We start from the raw sequence: 20103 nt of genomic DNA, 5'->3' as shown, positions 1-20103 counted from the left end.
GCAACTCGTGCTGCGTGTCCTAAAGCAGTGGTTCTCAAACTGGGGTCCGGGGCCACAGAAAGTGCAAAGAGTGCAAAAGTTTTCAGGATCAACCCTTCATCAGTGCCGTGATATTCCTGAAAACGTTCTGCACTCTTTGCACTTTTCGTGGCCTCTGGACAATATAAATTTTGGCCCAATTTTTAGGTACTGATCTGATTTGCTTTTTGATTTTAAGCATAGATAAATAAAAAATAACAAATAAACGATAGTTTAACAGAACAGAAATGGAATCAAGTGAATAATAACACTGTCTTAATTTTTTTTTAACTACAGAATTGATTCCACAATTCACTCTCACTGTGTCCAGAAAAAAAGTGCTTTGGTTTGAAAAACAAAAAAAGATGGGGTTTTAAAAAACTTTTATTTTGGGATAAACTACTCCTTTAAGCCATTTAAAATATATAATCCTGCTAGTGACGCTCAGATACTGTACTTGTAAAATTACAGATAAAAAATACAGTAAAAAGTGTAGTACTTAAGTGTGCACTCACACTATCCAAACCACACTAGTCAAACAAACCAGGCTTTGGGGGTCAAACGTGCCCGGGCATGGTTAGATTCGTACAGTGCGAGTGCGCCCTTAGACTGACATTTAGGGGACAGAACCGCATTCAAAACATTCAGCACTTTACATTTTATCATCAGATATTCAATATATTCATTACAAGATATTGACACTCAAACAATAACAAAAGTGGGTGAATTTTATAGGGCAAAACAAAGAGCAGGAAACATATGTTTTTATATCCAGCACAATTAAACCAGGCGAGACTAATGGCCTGAAGAGACCAGGCCAGCTGTTCAGATAAACATCCAAATGAACACGGCTTAGATCTCGCTCTCTTTCTGTGTGCGCACTCGTGTCCAATAGCTTTAGGCAGTCCGATATTTCCAGAGGCCTACGGGCAGCGGATTGTACATTAAGGTGAACAAAGTTTCCTGTACAGAATAATATCAGAGGTAAAATCTCTATTGGGAATTTTGGTGGTTTTTTCAAAGGCTGTTTAGAAGACTTTGCTAAACTTTTTCATATAGATTGCTCAAAGTCCCCTTGTAGTCGATTATTTTAATAGCTTGACTGTAAAAAAACATGTACGTAGTATCCGTGACTTCACCCATAGGTTTGTGGAGAGCTTTTTGTGCCTTAGCCATCTTGGCCGCACGTCACCGTGCATCACTCACGGATAACAAAAATGGGTAAAGAGGCGGGACGTGGGTGAAGCTGAAATGGTTGGTTGCTGAAACCACACCCACCTAGCTCGACAGTAGTGACAGCAGTGGCAGTTCGCCGGTCACTCAAGTGACCATGCCCTTAATTAGGCTTAATTTAAACGGATGAGTTATGGAAAATATCAACCCCTCACAGTTGTCATGAAGGGCAAATTAGCTATAGCTATATAGACAGGGGTGCACATAAATGGTGCGCAGGTGCGCAAGTGCGATTAAAATAAAAAATGCATACCAGACACTGCTGTAAAAGGCACTTTTGCCTACTGTATCAGCGCTGCTGGAATTTTGTTAGTGCATAATTGGTAAGATAATTATTACAAACGTATTAAAATTGTTGTTAGCAGATGCAACAGTCACTGGCCCGATTGGCCAATTTAAATATTAAATCACAACAAGACGCGAAGCGCGAGCACGATGTGCATTTCATGGGTTCAGACAGCTTGCTAGTAACTTACAAGCAAATGGTAAGACAGCGCACATAGGGCTGTGTTGAAAAAATCGATTCACCGATTCTGAATCGATTTTCATCTGAATTTCTAAAGTTCGATCCGTAACTCAGAGGATCGATTTAATAATTAATAACTTAAACTTGCCACGTCATTGAATTAGGCTTGCCACGATTAGATCACTTGCCCACCGCGACACCGTCTTTCACTGTCGTTTTGCGCGAGGTGGATGGACGTTAAAACAATGAACATGGCGGTCAGTAACGTTAAGCAAGCGGTTGTTTTGAAAACTCCAGAAATGCAAATAGTATCAATATGTTGCATAATTACAGTCCTGTAATTCAGGTAACAGCTGGAAAAAATGCTTTTTTCAAAAACACTAATCTAAATCTAAATAATGATAATCGATTCAAGATCTTGAGAATCGGAATTGAATCGATCCTTAAAATTTGAATCGAAACCCAGCTCTAAGCGCACAGATGCCAACTGAGTTTGTTTTCTTGCACTTGAGCGGACATTTTAACACAAAATGATCTCAAAATGCCCTTATTATAGTAGTAAAAGTATTTACGTATTAAATAAATATAAGCAGTTGAGAAATAAAATATAGATATATCGGATGAATGCATTTAAAGTGACAGTACACCCATTTTTAGAGTATAGACAGTTTCAACATAAACAAGCAGCTGCCGTGGTCCGCATGTAACTTCTGGTAAACTCCGCTAAGAATAAATAACAACAAAGTTCTTTAAATGTAGTTTATTTATATAACAAGCAAAAAACGAGTTTTTTTCGATGAGGCATTAGTTCAAAAGATCAGTTTAGCAACTAATCAGACCGTTAAAAAAACAAAACTGGAAGTAACGTTCGGATCCAGACGTGTATCGCGTCAGCGCACGTGCGTCCGATGAAACCGTCTATAAACATGATGCTGTTTTTAAAGGTGCAGTGTGTAATTTTTAGAAGGATCTTTTGACAGAAATGCAAAATAATATACAAAACTATATTATCAGGGGTGTATAAAGACCTTTCCTAATGAACCGTTATGTGTTTATTACCTTAGAATGAGATGTTTTTATTTACATACTGAGGGTCCCCTTACATGGAAGTCGCCATTTTGGGCCACCATGTTTCTACAGAAGCCCTTAACGGACAAACTTTTTTTACTAGGTTGTCTACAACGATGACATGTTTGTCCGGTGGTGGCTACAGTAGCTTCTCTATGTGTTTCAAAAGCGAGAGGCATGCAGTGGATTGAATTTACACACTGCACCATTAATGTTAATCAAACAACAGACAAAGAAAATCAAAAAATCTTTGTTTTGACTAAATAACGTTTGTAATTTTAACTCTTTCGCCACCATTGTTGAGATATCTCGTCAATTAAGAGAAAACGCTTCCCCGCCAATGACGAGATTTTCCGTCTTTCCGCAATACCGCTATTATCCACCAGGTGGCGGACTTCCGCAACTTATACAACCCGGAAGTAGCGCCTCACGTGAAAGAGAAAGAACTCCGTGTATGTTTTAAAGATCGCTCTGCATATGATCTCTTTCAAAATTCCTTCGCAAAAATTGAATTATCTTTGGAATTGTTTTTGAAGAAACCTACCCATGTTTGAGAGGTGATTACAAGAGAACTAATGAAGGTAGGATGAAACGTTTTTTTTTTTTTTTTTTTGAAAGCAGAGGGTCTGTTATTTCATCTTATATATTTTTTTTTTATATATTTAAATAAGAAAATTTTCTGGAAGGCATTAAAATTTTGTGAATATCATGAAAAATGCTGGCGCTGGCTGGCAACTTTTTTTAAAAACGCTGGCGGGGAAATAGTTAATAAGGATTAATCCAATATACACAGTACACAAGACTATGAAGTTTTATCTGATTACTTTATTTAGTTTCTGTACTGTACCTGAAAACTACAGACCAACCTGAAAACATAAACAGCACTGTTTATTTCATTTGTATGATTGTTTTATTGTATTTATTTTTGCTCATAATTAAATTTTTTTATTTCTGATCATTTACTTGTCTTTAAAAATATTTGAAATTGATATGAGTTAGTAGTCATTTATAAAGGTTACATGGGTTAAAAACAATAACCAGGTAGGGGTGGGCGGAATGACCAAAAATCTATTCCACGGAATGAGTCATTTTATTTCACGGAACGGTATATTTCACGGTATAAATGTTTTTCAGTTTATATTGTTTTTTGATTATAAAAATGTACAGAAATTTGCAACTCACTCTAGCTTTTAACTAAATGCCCACTGCAGTTTTAAATTATGAGCAATTTAAAGTTAAAGGAACAGTATGTAGGATTGTGGCCAAAACTGGTATTGCAATCACAAAACTTGTGGCTAAAACTGGTACCGCAATCACACAACTGGTGGGCAATACACAAAATGACAACATAAACATCAGTTGAGCGCTGCAACTCCACTTTTTAAATGACAATATCCTGGCCATAACACTGTTGTCAGTGGTATAAGTATTTGAAATGAAAATGATTTCTTAATGTCTAGTAACATATCAGGGCCATTTTATGATTAATTGATATAAATTTCTTACATACTGTTCCTTTAATAATGTTAAAGTGAAAAGGCCCAGTAGATAACAACAGATCTTCTTTTTTTGATAATTTTTGTTAATTATCTAGTAGGGCTGTCACTTTTCGTTCGAAAATTGATTGCACAATCGATCGGACCACCCAAAAAAAGTTTCGAAAACGAAAATAGGCAATCGATTTTAACCAAATATGTACACTATTAATTTAAAAGAATTAAACAGTTAAAAATATAGATGTAACAAAACTCACAAACAAGCAGAAAAAGAAAATAAAGAATTCCGAAAGTGCAGTAGGTGTGCGAAAGCTAGACAGAAAATACCCAGCAATTTTACGCACCTATAGTTTCACGCTTTCAATCGCTGCATCTAGTGTTTTGCAAAGAAAATGGAGGACAACGTCAATAAACCTGTGCAACACGAGAGAGCGTCGAAATTGTGACCACAGGAGATGAAGGAGTTATGACAAGAGCCACCCTTGCGAGCTGACAGGAACCCGCTTTTGTGATGGAAGATTGGCAGTACGAAATACGCAGCTGGCAACGAAGTACCCGAGTTTCCCTGGGACATCAGAGCGGTCGGAGTGCGTCTTCTCAACAGATGGACATATAGTGAATGAAAAGCGCTCTGCTCTTGACCCCTAAAATGTTGATCGACTTGTTTTCCTGACCAATAATTTGTAATGGCCCTAGTCTTTTTGCGCATTTCATTATGCCTGCCTAGTGCCGCCTAAGTGTCGGTTACGTTTAATAAAAAAAATACACAGCATGTTCTCAACTTCAAGTAAGTCTATTTAAAGTTTCATTTTTGAACAGTTGTTTGAAATGGATCGAATCATTATTTAAAATAATTTTTGAATTGCCTAAATCATAAAAGCAGCCGGTTGAACCTGCAGTAATATTTTTCATTTATGGCAGCAGTCCACTCTGCATATTTTTTAGAGAATGTTGCACTACTGTTGCTGTTTTTTATTCTGCACGAAACTTAAGGACAATGAATAAGAAATATTGCTGACTTGTGCGTTTCAGGCGCTCTCTTTACATTTGTCTGTTATTTGGCGTTAAATGGAAACGTCTTTTTTAGACATGGAAAATCGATTTTACAATCGATTCAATGAACACTTATATATTAAAAATCGAAAATGATTTTTTCACAAAAGTGACAGCCCTATTATCTAGACTATATAAGCTATAGTATGCCTTCATTGTATTTTGTATTTATGCATACATTACATTAAAAATAGGCAATATGTAAAATGAACAGGTATAAATAGCCTATATGCAAAAACCTACAGACAGGATGAACACCTATAGCCTATATGAGAGACGAAGCTCTACATATTATAAATATGACAGGTGCTATGATATGATGATCATGAAGTCTGTTTTAAGGTCTTGACACCCTTTACTTTCTATTAGACCTTAACATTTGCGTCTCTTTCTCGTCTTTCCGATTAAATATGTTTGTATAAGCAAATGGCGCGTCAAACTACATCGCTCCAGCAGCGCACGTGTCACTGATATAAACGCGAGTTTTGTCTTAGCTTGCTTAAAGTTCAGAAAACTTTACAACTATTAGCATTATGTGTGAGAAGAACCCTTTATTTGGCGTCGCAGCTCCTTGCGAGTGCCTAGAGAGACCTCTGCATGTGAGAGACCGGCTGGCTGCTGCATGAGCACAGATAGAGAGAGAGAGAGAGAGAGAGAGTGAGAGAAAAAAAGAGCGAGAAAGAAAGAGCGAGCGAGAGTCTCGCTGCGAGACCTGCGGTGGTGGATTCACTGGCAGTTATTATAAAAATGACAGAAATAACTCCATGTTTTATGAGTGAATTATTATACATGTTTCTCCGTCACACTCAGTCTAACATGCGGGAGCGCAGAGTTAGCCACCCCCACTTATTTGCATTCCGCGGAATAGACGGAATAGAAAAATCTGGTAACGGAATATACCGTCATACCACCCACACTGAAAAAAATGGACTTAGTGGGTCTTTGAATTTAAATAAAATAAACATGTATATGCAAGACAAAATATTTATATTCCTTGTGTAAACATAATTTAATTGATTAGGATTAAAATGTTTTGTTTGAATGTAAAATGAACACATTATTCTCACATTGATTAAAATTGATTGAATTGAATACTTAAAACAATAAAATTGGGTTTGGACACAAAACGGCACCTCCTGAGCAGCAGGGGCAGTATAGCTCATTGAGAAGGACATCGATTGCCATAAAAGAAGAATAAAGATCGTTTTTTTGGGCGCCAAAATGAAGACTACAGTAAGCACAGCAGTCACTGCTAGTCAGTCAGAAGAACTCTCTCAGACGGACACCACGTTATTAAAGTAAGTTATATTATTTATTTATGTTCGCTTCATACGTGATATATCTTCACTAGATAGACTATTTTTTTTGTTTACAATATGTAGCCATTGCAATGACTTGTAGTAAAAATTAGTTTGGAGGAGGTTGGTGGAGTAAGTCAGTCAAGCTCATAAAGAAAAACACAGCGTTTTAAAAACGTCAGCTGTTTAATGTTATTTCACGTTTGGTAGTTTTATCTGAGTTGAAAACTGTCAGCTTTGAGTTGACTTTTGAGGCACTTTTTACTCAGCTCTTCTATGGAAACCTGTCGGGACAAATAAAACGCTAACCAAAAGTTATTCTGTCCAGAGTAACGTTATCCATGTAAGTAATTTACCAGATGATATCAATTGACTACATTAATAATGACATTGCATATTAAACAAACTGTCTGCTTAATCAGATTATCAGACCCGCATCAGTTATTCGTGACTATACGCCACGAGCAACACTTGATTCTATTAGAAAAAGCTTTTTTAAATGTCTCGCGTGACGTCTGGTATATTAACTGAAAAAAAATCGCTTTGAAGTGCCACACCTTAAAGCTGACGTTTTCAGAAGAGAACCTTGTTGTTTTAAGATCTCATTTTGTCCAAAATTGCGTCCTATGACAGATATAATACTTATTTCATTATTGCTCTCTGTATGTGTGGTCTTAATCATTTGAGGTTGTGTGTTGATTTCATCTCTGAATACTTCCTCTTATAGGTCCATCATCCTTGCATGCGCTACACAGCATTGGTAAGTCATTTCTTTCACTTTTGTACTGCTGTTAGGAGCTAAATCTTATTTTTGTAACTAATATACAATTATTATTCTTTGACTCGCAGTACTCAAATATACAATGGTTGGTTAATTTGTTTTCAGATAAATGCTGAATTTGAAAGAATCACTACTGTCTTATGTTCCTGCGTGTCACCTGGACCTCCAATCCAAAAACCTGATGAAACTCTTCTATCAGAAAGGAGGACAGCTAGCAAAAAGGCTTCAAACAATCAATGATCAAATGACAGATGTAAGTAATATAGATTCATAGACATAAAATGTGTAAACCTTGTTGGAAGTACAGAACATTTAGTATGTTTTAGTTACAACATCTTTTGGCACAAGGGTCATTAAAACACCTGGGAAGATTTAAAGGGGTAGTTCATCCAAAAATAAAAATTCTCATCACTTACTCCCTATCATGTTGTTACAAACCTTTATAAATGTCTTTGTTCTGATGAACACTAAGGAGGATATTTTGAGGAATGTTTGTAACCAAACCAATCATAAGCCCCATTCACTTCCATAGTGGGGAAAAATAATACTATTGAAGTGAATGGGGCTCATGAACAGTTTGGTTGCAAACATTTCTCAAAATAAATATCTTCCTTCATGTTAATCAGAACAAAGACATTTATACAGGTCTGTAACAACATGAGAGTGAGAAAATGAGAGAATTCACTTTTGCTGTGATTGTCAGGTATGGTAGCACACACTCGAAATGTGGCCTCTTTATTTAACTCATCCCAGTGTAGTGAACACACACACACACACACACACACACACACACACACACACACACACACACACACACACACACACACACCCAGAGCAGTGGACAGTGCAGCTGCCTTGCTTTGTAACCCATATATTTGTAACCAATTGTAACATGCTGTGGCAATGCACATGGGTCTGTATACTTACATTTATATTTGTTTGCATTGTACTAATTTCCAATGACACTTTTATTGTAACAGTAACCTTTTTTCTGTTTCTTTAACTACATTTGTTTGTTTTGTACAGGGCATGGATGAAGTCAGCATCAGTGAGGTCATTTGAAGACACCAATGTTGGGATTTGTGCTCTCAAACAACCTGCTTCTTGTGATGAAGAAGAGGATCTTTGTATAGTCCTGGAAGGCATGAAGGTGTTGCAACATCGTGCCATGTTGTTTGAGCTGATGTATGCCTTAAACCTGAGCTATCCTGATCTCCGCTTTATTTTTGAGGAAATCCAAAAGATTTTAATGGAACTGCATTGAGAGTAACTTTAACAAACAGTTTCTTTCAGTGAAAGGATCAGAAAGACTGTGCTGCTCATTTTTGACTTTGTTTATCTGTTTTAAGTGTTTTCTCTTATTAATACATCAACCGTTTGCTGCTCATAGTCGATTTTGGAAATGGTTGTTGTATTTTGTTTTTGTTGAATCTATGATTAACAGTTTATACAAATGCTGTAGCTCTGACTTTCTGAAGGATTGATATTTTCCAGTTTGTAAATCCATTTTAAAAATAATAGTACTTACTGTTTTGCATGTCTCTTTGGAATGCAGTGTTTGTGTTTTAGCACTTCTAAATCTACTGTGATAGTAACTATTTTAAACATTTGGGTCAGTTTCATCCTAATATAACTAGGGCCTAGTCATGAATTAATCTACAACCTGTTTGGGAAATTGCCCCTTTATGTATGTACTGCATGTGCTGATTGTTGTAATAGTTATTGACTGTTAATGAATTAATGTGTAGTGATTTAAATGAATTGATGATCTGAAAGCAGTGGTTTGCCTCAATATCACTAAACATTTGTACAAAACTCTTCACTTTTTATGCCAATGCAAATGTATTTTGTATTTAAAAAGAAATAAATAACATTTGGATAATTATGGGTGATTATTCTGGTGCCAGAGACATAATGAAATTGCTTTAGAGTTACATAATCCCATAATATAAGCATTAAAAAAGCATGTTGGAATTACAGATGAAAATCTAGTCCCCTTACATAATTAAATTACTTAAACATTACAAAATAAATGTGTTATAGTAAAGAGAAATATCCCTTTGAGTCAACATATTTGTATTAGACTACTTAAAATAATTAAAATGTTTTGGTCTGACACATAAAAATTATTTGAGGAAAATTATTTTGGTTTTAAACAATCGGATCATGTGGGACCGATGTACACATTAAAATTACGTAAATTGAAAGGATTTTTTTTTTCAGTGCAGCCCTATAACCAGGCATATTAAATTTTAAGTACATCACTGTCTACCATGTTTAAACCAAACAGATATGGCGAAAAGAGTAGTCTGGAGATTAGTAATGTTGACAGCATGTAGGATGTCGGTGCTATGAACAGTGTAAGCACCAAGCAACATCTCCAGGTGCTCCTTTGAGAACCAGGCCAAAAAAGTTATGTGCACCCTGTATATAGACCAAAAAACTTTTTGTACCACATTTTCTACAATTTTAAAATGAAGGTCTATGGGATTTGACCACAGGTGGACTTTAATGACAAAAGAGGATAAGACTCGTCACCTAGAAATTCCTCTTCAACGTTTGACTTTCATGTGGACTGTCTCTTTAAGAGTTCAGCATATTGTTGTAGCTGCGAATGTAATCCTACTCTATGTGGACCAGTATCAAAGCTGCTGGAAAGGATGACAGTAAAGTGAGTGTTCAAAGCCCAGGCAGACAATACCTCCTCTCTCTCTCTCTCTAAATCTCTCTCTCCCCCACTCTCAAACTGTTTCCTATGTTGGCTTGTGACATTTCACTCTACAGACCTTATCTATAATAGCCACTCTTCAGAGCGAGCAGGCAAAACAACGGGCCTGTTTAAAAAGAGAGATTCCCTCCCTGTTTCCACTCCCGCATCACAGCAGCACGTCGGTGTGTCGCACTTTTCATGTGGCCATTTCCCAATCGCTCGACCCACTTTTATTACTGAACACGTCTATACTGTCCAAGTTTGGAAAACAAAGAAATACTGTTTAGCAGGATTGTTTGCATTTGCACACAAGCATTAATATCTAGCAGATTAAAAGCACACAATTCAAGCATCTCTGTCGTATTGCTTTTAAAGTATTTTGACTTTCGTACCATTTATATCCATGCATACTATTAAGGGCAGACAGGGTGTGAATTGAAACCTGAACTCTGAAACGAAGATAAAGGGAGGAAGAGGAGTGGAGGCTAAAGAGTTCAGGATCTGTGTCCAGTCAGTTAGCAGCCTGTCAGGGAGTTACAGACGGCACAGCAGACTGAATGACATCATCCCCGCTGTGACATCACATCCTGGCACACACCAAGCCTCTGGATTTGCAAAGCAAATGCTCCAACGGGCCTTAGGTACTCTCGGACCGCTACAATGCACAACAAAAGCCTGGCCCTGTTTTCTCATCCACTTCGGCACAACCTGCTCTTTACAGATGAACATCTTCAGGCTACAGAAGAAGGGAATTTCCATCGATTATATAACAGTAGGGATGGGCTGCGTTGACCCAAATTCATATCTCGGTAATTTTGGGATGAATGGTGGAAAATGATAAATATCCCGGTTTAAATAAAAATATATTTAAATATATATATATATATATATATATATATATATATATATATATATATATATATATATATATATATATATATATATATATATATATATATATATATATATATATATATATATATATATATATATATATATATATATATATATATATATATATATATATATATATATATATATATATATATATATAAATGAAGAGTTTGGTTCCAAAACGCGATAAACGCCATTTTTGAAAAAAATGAGTTACTGCCAAAATCAGTATTATATCAGGTCAGTAGTTAAAAGTAAATTCTTAATTTTACACAAAATCCAATATCCGCCGTGTTATTCTGTCATCTTTTCTCCCTTTTTTCCCAAAATGCGATAAACGCCACTGCTCCTTTTTTACAGAACGCAATAAATCCATTTCTGATATTACAGCCCACCAGTCACGCAATGTAAACAAGCAATGGCGGCGCGCTGAGTACACGGAGTCCTAGTTTTCCTTATCTACTTTGTACTTCGTGATCAACAAACAAAACAAAATAATACTTTAATTGCATCGCTAAACCTGTGATGGTTTTCTGTGATGGGAAAGCAGGGTTTATACAGAAATCCTTAAGTTAAATTTACTACTTTTTACTACCTTTTTTACTACCTTCAGAATATTTTTTAAAACCATCACGACACTGAATTGCAAGTGTTAATCAGCGACCTTTCTATTATTTACACAGATTTTGACATATATAACATACAAAAAAGAATTAAAGTGAAAAAATTCTTCTGACTGAAATATTTTTCAGGCCAAGTCATATTCCTTTACCTAACACTTTATGTAGGCGAGACCAATAGCATTTTAAGGGGAGATTTTTTTGCCATAAATTCCATATTGGAGTCTCATGTGGCATATAGCTAGATGTAGTTTGCAGGGCATTTCAGATTAAGGCAAAACAGCTAAATAACTCACTATACTGTATAAAAAGAAAACATGAATATCACCACCTTTAATGAATCTTTTATTAATTATTTATTAATTGTAAATGTATCTATTTTAGCATTTACTAATAATTTTTTAATCAAAGTTGAAACTGTTAACATTAGTGAATGCACCATGAACCACCGTCAATTACTGTAATGACATAAACAAGAATTAATTAATGCTTATATACTCTATATTTTTCATTGTTTGTTTATGTTATATAATGCATTTACTAATGTGAACAAATACAACTTTTTCATATCATATTATTCAGTACCAGTGCTGGGCAAGCTACTTGGAAAATGTAGTGAGCTAAGCTACCAGTTACTTCACATTAAATGAAGCTTCACTACACTGAAGCTACCCCCCTGGGAAATGTAGCAAGCTAAGCTACATCAATAGTAGCTTGCTACATCCAAGCTACTTTTTTATTTTTAACCAGTTTTATTATGTAATTATTTATTCAGTTTCAATTTATTATTTTGGTAATTATAGGCAATACACGCATAATGTAGGCCTAGGTACTTCACATTTTGGGGCTGTTTGCTTGACTTATCCTACTCCCAGAATAAAATGTTTGAGCTGCCTTTATTTAAAAACACCTGGCCCTGACATATCTTAACACAAGGGTCTCCAACGTGGGCCCGCAGGTAGCCTGCACAGAGTCTGTGAGGTGCCCGCCAAAGCACATTCTATTAATAATTTCAATTGTAATATTTATTACATGTTTTTATATTAGCTTGGCTTGATGACTTAACCCAATCAGAGGTAGAGCACGAGTCTTCACAGGATGCGAGTGGTAATGTTTTGTGTGAATGAAAGCTGCACAACTCGAAAATACGGAACCAACGACATCCTGTGTCGATTCAAATGACGCGCTTATTCTCAAATTCAGGACGACTTCAGAAATGTTTGGAAAATTGTAGCTTGTGTGGAAGCTACCTCACTACTTGGTCAAAAAAAGAGCTTAGCTACTGAAAAGCTATTTGATTTAGAAAGCAGCTAAGCTACCACCAAGCTACTGAAAAATGTAGTTAAACTACTAGCTTCGCTACTTGTAGTGAAGCTACTGCCCAGCACTGTTCAGTACACATAAACGAATAATCCAGGGTCTGTTCTGTTCACACAACAGTTTACAGTCACAGCTCTAATACAGTAACGTTATGCATGAATATAAACCCTGAACGAGTAACTCGAGTCAAACTCGTGTAGAATTCACACAGGATGTCTGTAACCATAGTGAGTGACAGTTGTTAATTGAATGACTGTAAGTTACATTTATCAACAAAATATTATGTTACAATAGAGGCAGCGCTGATGTGCTAGTTTATGCGCAATGTTTCTGCTGTTTACTTTCTCCTGAAGACCTGAATGGTCGTGTTTATATGAGGATATTTGCAAAGACGGGATTTTTGACGCATGTGTGTTATTTAAGGCCAATTAAGCGGCAAAAATACGTACAACACATGCTCAATGAGAAACGAATGCGCGGCTTGCGTGCTCCTCTGACACAGAAACAGCGGACGCACTGTTGTTTGTGTTTGAATGGCTTAAAATCACCTGTTTTTAAACTGCTGTGCTTAAATATATTTACAAATGTTACGTTTTTGTGACCACGTGCAAATGCAACTGCAAGAACTGACAGTTGGATGACATCAAAGTCCCGCGAGAGCATTTCGGAAGCAGGCTCCTCTTATGATTCCTCGTCAATCGCTCTCACGGGATTTGGATGCCACCACAAGTTTACCTACGAGTTTAACAAACCCGTTGTATGAGCCACTGGTTAGATCAGTATAGCATTAAAAAGCGTGCCGCGGATGATCAGTAACGTGAGAAATCATTTACCCCCAAAATACAGGACCCCTTACGTTAGTCATACTGTGCAAAGACACGCAATTACCTGTTTGGTTTTCTTATCCCACGAACTGAAAGGCTTGCCAATCTTCATTATTTCGCTAAGCCAAGTCAATCGTCTTTTACACCTTTATCGATCTTCAAAACATCGGAGCCTTCCTGCATTATAAGTTTGACCATGCTAGCTGAAAAACTTTTACCTCAGCTTAACGTGATACAGTCAGAAAACACGGAGTGGATCCGGTCCGTAGTGATTACAGTACGCTTACAGCGGAGAGAGGAACGTGATTTGGCTCCACTCCAGGCTTTGATCACATCCCAGAGACGAAAGATCTTTGATTATTTGCCCAGATATGCAGGCGATTTGAACTAATTTCCAGGCATCATAACATTACAAAAGGCAATCGAAAATTTACTACCTCGTCAGATGACGCTTACTACTTTTTACTACTTTTTACTGGCCTTAATTTGGCATAATTTAATTTACTACCTTTAACAACCCCGCGGAAACCCTGGAAAGAAACGTAAGCCATCAGCATCTAATAATTTCCCTAAGAGGCACTCAGGAGACGGGTGCTTGTTCTCCCGACAGCATCAAGCTTCTCATGCTAACACATTGACCCCAGAGGATCTTATGAAAAACTTTCCATAATTTTACTCAAAGTCAACGAAAATCGAGCAGGACCAAAAACATTTTACAGCTGATCTCTGTGAAAGATGTTAAGCGACGGCGTCAAGTAACCGCAATGACAGTGATCTTAATATGACAAAGTAAGTGTTTTGATTAATGACATTAATGTTTATATTTTTAATTAGTGTGTACAACTAGTCAACTAAATGAATATAACATGGCAAAGATGAATGCACATTTATATAGGCTATTGATTCAATAGATTTATAGCATTTTGAATAAAAACTTGTCATGGATTTATTGCATTTTGTGGAAAAAAGAATCCGTTTTTATAATAAATCTTTGAAAATCAAGTTATGGATTTGAATTTTGTATGTTTTTATAACCTAAAGATGCTATGTGAAAGTTTGTAACAGAAAATAGTTGTTTTCATCTTGTCACTTTTTTGGTATAGAAAACACGTTTTTACCAAAATTTGTCAAAATGGATTTATTGCGTTTTGGAACCAAACTCTTCATATATATATATATATATATTTTTTTTTTTTAACACCCAAATCAGTATTGTATCAGGTCAGTATTAAAAAGTAAATTCTTAAATTTTACGCAAAATCCAGCATCCCTCGTGTTATTCAGTCATCTTTTCTCACTTTTTTCCAAACCGCGACAAACGGCACTCTTCCTTCTCAGCAGAATGCAATAAATCCGTTTAACCAATCACAACGCACCATTTTATGCATAAACAATAATGGTGGCGCTTTGAATACACAGAGACTCCTAGTTTTCCTCATCATCTACTTTGTACTTTATGATCAACAAACAAACAAAAACAAAATAATACTTTTGATGGCATTGATAAACCTGTGGTGGTTTTCTGTGGTGGGGAAGAAACGTAAGCCATGAAAATCGAATAATTTACATGAGAGTCACTCGGGCGAAGGAAAAATGTCGGCTGTTGCTTGTTCTCTCGACTGCATCAAGCTTCTGTCATGCTAACACATTGACCGCAGCGGATCTTATAAAAAACGTTACATTATTTTATGCAGTCAAACGTAAATCGTGCAGGACCAAAACATTTGATCGCTGTCAAAAAAAGTTAATCGACGACGTCCCAAAGATGACAGCAGCAATGACAGTGTATAAGTATTTTGATTAATGCCATTAATGTTTATTTTTTAATCGGTGTATACAACTAGTCAACTAAATGAATATACAATGGCAAAAATGAATGCACATTTATATATTGATTCAATATATTTATAGCATTTTGAAAAAAAACGTATGGCTTTATGGCTTTTTGAAGAAAAAATAATCAGTTTGTATAATAAATCTTTGAAAATCAAATTATGGATTTATATTTTTAATGTTAAAGATGCTATGTGAAAGTTTGTAACAGAAAATTTTGGTTTTCATCTTGCCACTTTCTTGGTATAGAAAACACATTTTTACCAAAATTAGTCAAAATGGATTTATTGCGTTTTGGAACTCTACATATAGGCCGTTTCATCGGACGTATGTGCGGTGACGCGATACGTGTCTGGTCCGAACTTAACTTCCGGTTTCAGTTTTTTAATGGTCTGACTATTTGCTAAACTCTTGAACAAATAGCTCGTCGAAAATAACAAATGTTTTGGTTTCCTAGGTAATCTACTTTTGCGTTTAAAGTACTTTGTTGCATTTATTCTTAGCGGAGTTTACCGGAAGTTACGTGCTGACCACGGACACAGATTGTTCATGTTGTTACGGCTGAAACCGTCAATACATTTACTTTTTCAAAAGCATTTCTATTTATTTATCAAACACAACTTAAAGCCAGAAAAAAAGGAAATGCATATATGTAATTAGTTTATGACCAGATTACAGCAGTGTCACATTTCATCCATTTTCTACAAAAATCATATGGACCATAAGAAACCACGAGGGTCCGGACCAGCACAATATCTATACCAAAACTCTGAACTGTCTATTCATCATTGCACTAAAAAATCCCCCCGGGTGCACAAAGAGATCCAGGTAATGCATCATCGTTATTGATCGGTCTATGAATCATAAATGTGCAGTATGAGTAAACAGTAAGTAAAGCACATTTAGGCTGAGTCTGGTGACCGAGGTAATGGATAGCAAACTCTGTGGCCATAAATCATGTCGTCTTACGTAAAAATTACACCAGTAAAAGGGAGGTGATCTGTGAATTAAATATCCGAAACCTAAAAGGGAGGCATGTATAGTCATTTGTTGAAGACTTCACCAGGGAGTGTGCACAGAAAGCTATAAATCTTGCTCTGATCTCATACTTCAGAAACGGCATCGTGATTTCATTATAAAGGGTCCGCATGCACGATTATCTCCTACAATTACTTCTATACACATCAATGCTGTAATACAATCTCTGCATTCGATTCTTGATACATCCCAGTGCTTTCTAAAGCAGATCTGCATCAATGCACATTGTGTTTTGAATGTAATGCATCATGAATGTATTATTCTTGCTAAAGACTTAACAACACAAAACAGATTCGGATAAGTGTCTGTGGGTTGCGTATAATCGTGAAATATTTCAAGATCATGTCAACTTGGAATTATACTGTATGTTTTACATAACATTCATTCATACAAACAGCCCATACAAATATGAAAGCATTCACATACTTCGGATAGTGCAAAGTCTGTGGCGTGTTTAACTGCATTGTTTCGTAATGGCATCGTGACTACCTGAATGCCAGCAAAAGTGTACATGCATATTTGCTGCCAAAATATGTGACAGGTTAACTTTGGCTTAATTTCCAAAGATGGAAATAAAAGCTGGATCTGACCCATCCACATCAGACGTCTGATCTGTTAGTCGATGCCAGTCCTGTGTACAGACAATGTCTGGGTTAAACTGCACTGCAGTACTGCAATGTTTTTGCTGACCTTGGCCCGCTCGCTCTGCTGTGCCCGACAAACCTTGGCTCGCGTTCAGACACCACGTCACCATTCTTGGTGTAATGAAAGAGGACTTCACAGTTCGAGGCAACCCCTCTCGCAGCACGTAAATAAATCACAGCCACGCCTTCTGAGCTGTAATAAGAACAAGAGCTGTAAAAAAAAAGTCAAATGTTGACAGGTGCACGTACAGCACGTGCGGAAACTTACTGCAACCAAGGCTTTAGGTATATGTCATCTGTGCGTACTGTCTGATGAGAATATGTAAAGGATTTCTGCAAAGCTCGTGCTTTGAAACCATGGTGCAATTTTATTGCAATGCTGACTCTAGCATGTTTAAAAATTCATAAATCTCTGCATATTATTACATAATCTGTCCTTCACAACTGCACTTTAACAAACCGACAACTCATGGAGACTGTCAACGTGATATGCAGCTTTGGCAAAGTAAGACATTGCCAACCGAGGTCTTCATAGTGGCTTTACTGGTATTTCAAGGCAAACCAAGAAAACTATAAGTTATTTATATTTCAAGTTTATGAGGAAAAACAGACTGAGCAGCAACTAATACAGAAAAGTTGCGAGCCAGCTTTAAACTTGCATCACTCACGTGAACAATGATTTAATGCATCAGACCACATGCACCAACTAAGGCCTTGTTTACACCTGAAATTAAAGGGAAACTCAACTTTTTTGAAAATAGGCTAATTTTCCAGCTCACGTAAAATTATAAACTTGATTTTTACAGTTTTGGAATCCATTCAGCTGATCTTGGGTCTGGCGGTACCACTTTTAGCATAGCTTAGCATAATCCATTGAATCTGATTAGACCATTAGCATCATGCTCAAAAATGACCAGAGAGTTTATATATTTTTTCTATTTAAAACTTCACTCTTTTGTAGTTACATCGCGTACTAAGACCAACATAAAATTAAAAGTTGCCATTTTCTAGGCAGATATGTCTAGGAACTATACTCTCATTCTGGCGTAATTATCAAAGAATTTGCTGTCGTAATATGGCTGCAGGAGGTGCAATGATATTACAATAGCATATTTCAATAGCAGGGGACTATTTTAAGGCACTGCATAATATCATTGCGCCTGCTGCAGCCATATTACGACAGCAAAGTCCTTGATTATTACGCCAGAATGACGGTATAGTTCCTAGCCATATCGGACTAGAAAATCACAACTTTTAATTTCCCATCGGTCTTAGTACACAATGTAACTACAGAAGAGTCAAGTTTTAAATAGGAAAAATATTCAAACTCTTTGGTTATTTTTGATCGCGATGCTAATGTAGGGCCCTATAAAATCCGTTTTATTTTTTCCCAAATTCCGTTTTATTTTTTCCCAAATTACGTTTTCTCCGTTTTAATTTTTGCAAATTCGTTTTATCCGTTTTAATTTTTGGCAATTATATTTTTTACCCTTTACTTTTATTTTAGTCATAAAAAGAGTGTGCCTTTAATGTTAATGATTAAAATGTAAATGATTTGGGGAAAAAATGGATAACAGGATTACTTAATGACTATAAAAGATGCATTTACACACACACACACACACAAATCAATTCAATGCATTGTTTAGTGTTGTTGCAGGAGGCTACAACAAGGTGTCAAAGCAGTGGTGCCTTCAGAAGTGCCTTAAACACATCAATCCAGCGGAACGCGATCCATATTTTATACACAATCGCTTGAAATGCATATAATTTTACAAACATACACAGGATAGTGATCTGATTTAGGACAGCATGAGCGCGCAGCTATTTGCACGTGCGAGCGAAAGAGACAGAGAGCGGCGCTATGATGCAGATGATTATATTTTAAATGCGAGGGATAGTTAGTTTGCCTCAGCTCGCTTGAAATGCATAAAACTGAACAAATACATGAGGATTTGTGTTCGCACTTCGGACAGATGCTGAGCGCGTGCACGTGAGAGAGGCACAGTGAGACAGACGTGGATGAGAGAGTGCATGTATGTTTGCGCTCACCGTGAACAGAGTGTTGACAAAACTTCCAAAATAACAGTTCTCCGGTCACATAAAAGTCATGTGAGACCTGCTCGGAACTAAGTGCTTAGCGTCGAATTTTTTAATTTTTTCGCTGACGAAAGCAGAGTCGTGGAGAGCCGCTTCGCCATGGTTTCAGTGTTTGGAGGGGGTCTGAAACGACGGGAGGGGGCGTGTCGCCCAGATTTACTTCCCCCGGTCTGCATTTCCCCCAGACATACGTTCGTCTCCCACACAAAAACATAATTTTATTCAAAATATGTAAAATTCCGCAAAATTCCGCGTTAATACTAGATTCCGTGTTAATTAGCCAATTCCGCGATTCCGTCCGCGATTCCGTGATCGCGGAAATTATAGGGCCCTACTAATGGTCTAATCAGATTCAATGGATTATGCAAAGCTATGCAAAAAGTGGTACCGCCAAACCCAGAGATAGGCTGAATGGATTCCAAAACCGTAAAAATCAAATGTTCAACTCTAGGGGAGCTGGAAAATTAGCCTATTTTCCAAAAAAGTGGAGTGTCCCTTTAAGATGTGTTTTGGTCGAGCGGATCACAAGTGGATGACGCTAATTACAGATGCAAACAGGGTCTGAAAAGTTTTGAGTCCTTCCACTTTCAACCACACTCACAAGGTAGTCGAAAAAGCATTTGATTTCATGTGGTTGAATTTGTTTGAATTGTTGAATTTGTTTCTGCTATCGATCTCATGTTTGATGTACACAATGTTTTTCCATC

The 20103-nt window shown here is 36.6% G+C and overlaps 1 protein-coding gene and 1 long non-coding RNA gene across 8 annotated transcripts in view; one reads left to right on the top strand and one right to left on the bottom strand.

Moving 5' to 3' along the window:
- myo9aa (myosin IXAa) overlaps window positions 1-20103 on the bottom strand; it is a 179734-nt gene that overhangs the window by 146217 nt on the left and 13414 nt on the right. The gene's annotated exons all lie outside the window — the stretch shown is intronic.
- On the top strand, window positions 6276-9298 carry LOC129423461 (uncharacterized). Its single transcript, XR_012360104.1, has 4 exons — window positions 6276-6632; window positions 7360-7392; window positions 7519-7666; window positions 8440-9298. It is a non-coding gene; the product is annotated as an uncharacterized lncRNA (long non-coding RNA).

This window comes from Misgurnus anguillicaudatus, chromosome 21 (genome assembly GCF_027580225.2).
Source record: "Misgurnus anguillicaudatus chromosome 21, ASM2758022v2, whole genome shotgun sequence".
Lineage (NCBI taxonomy): Eukaryota > Metazoa > Chordata > Actinopteri > Cypriniformes > Cobitidae > Misgurnus > Misgurnus anguillicaudatus.
Note: the sequence above shows the minus strand (reverse complement) of the source record. Positions and strands in the feature narration are given on the sequence as shown.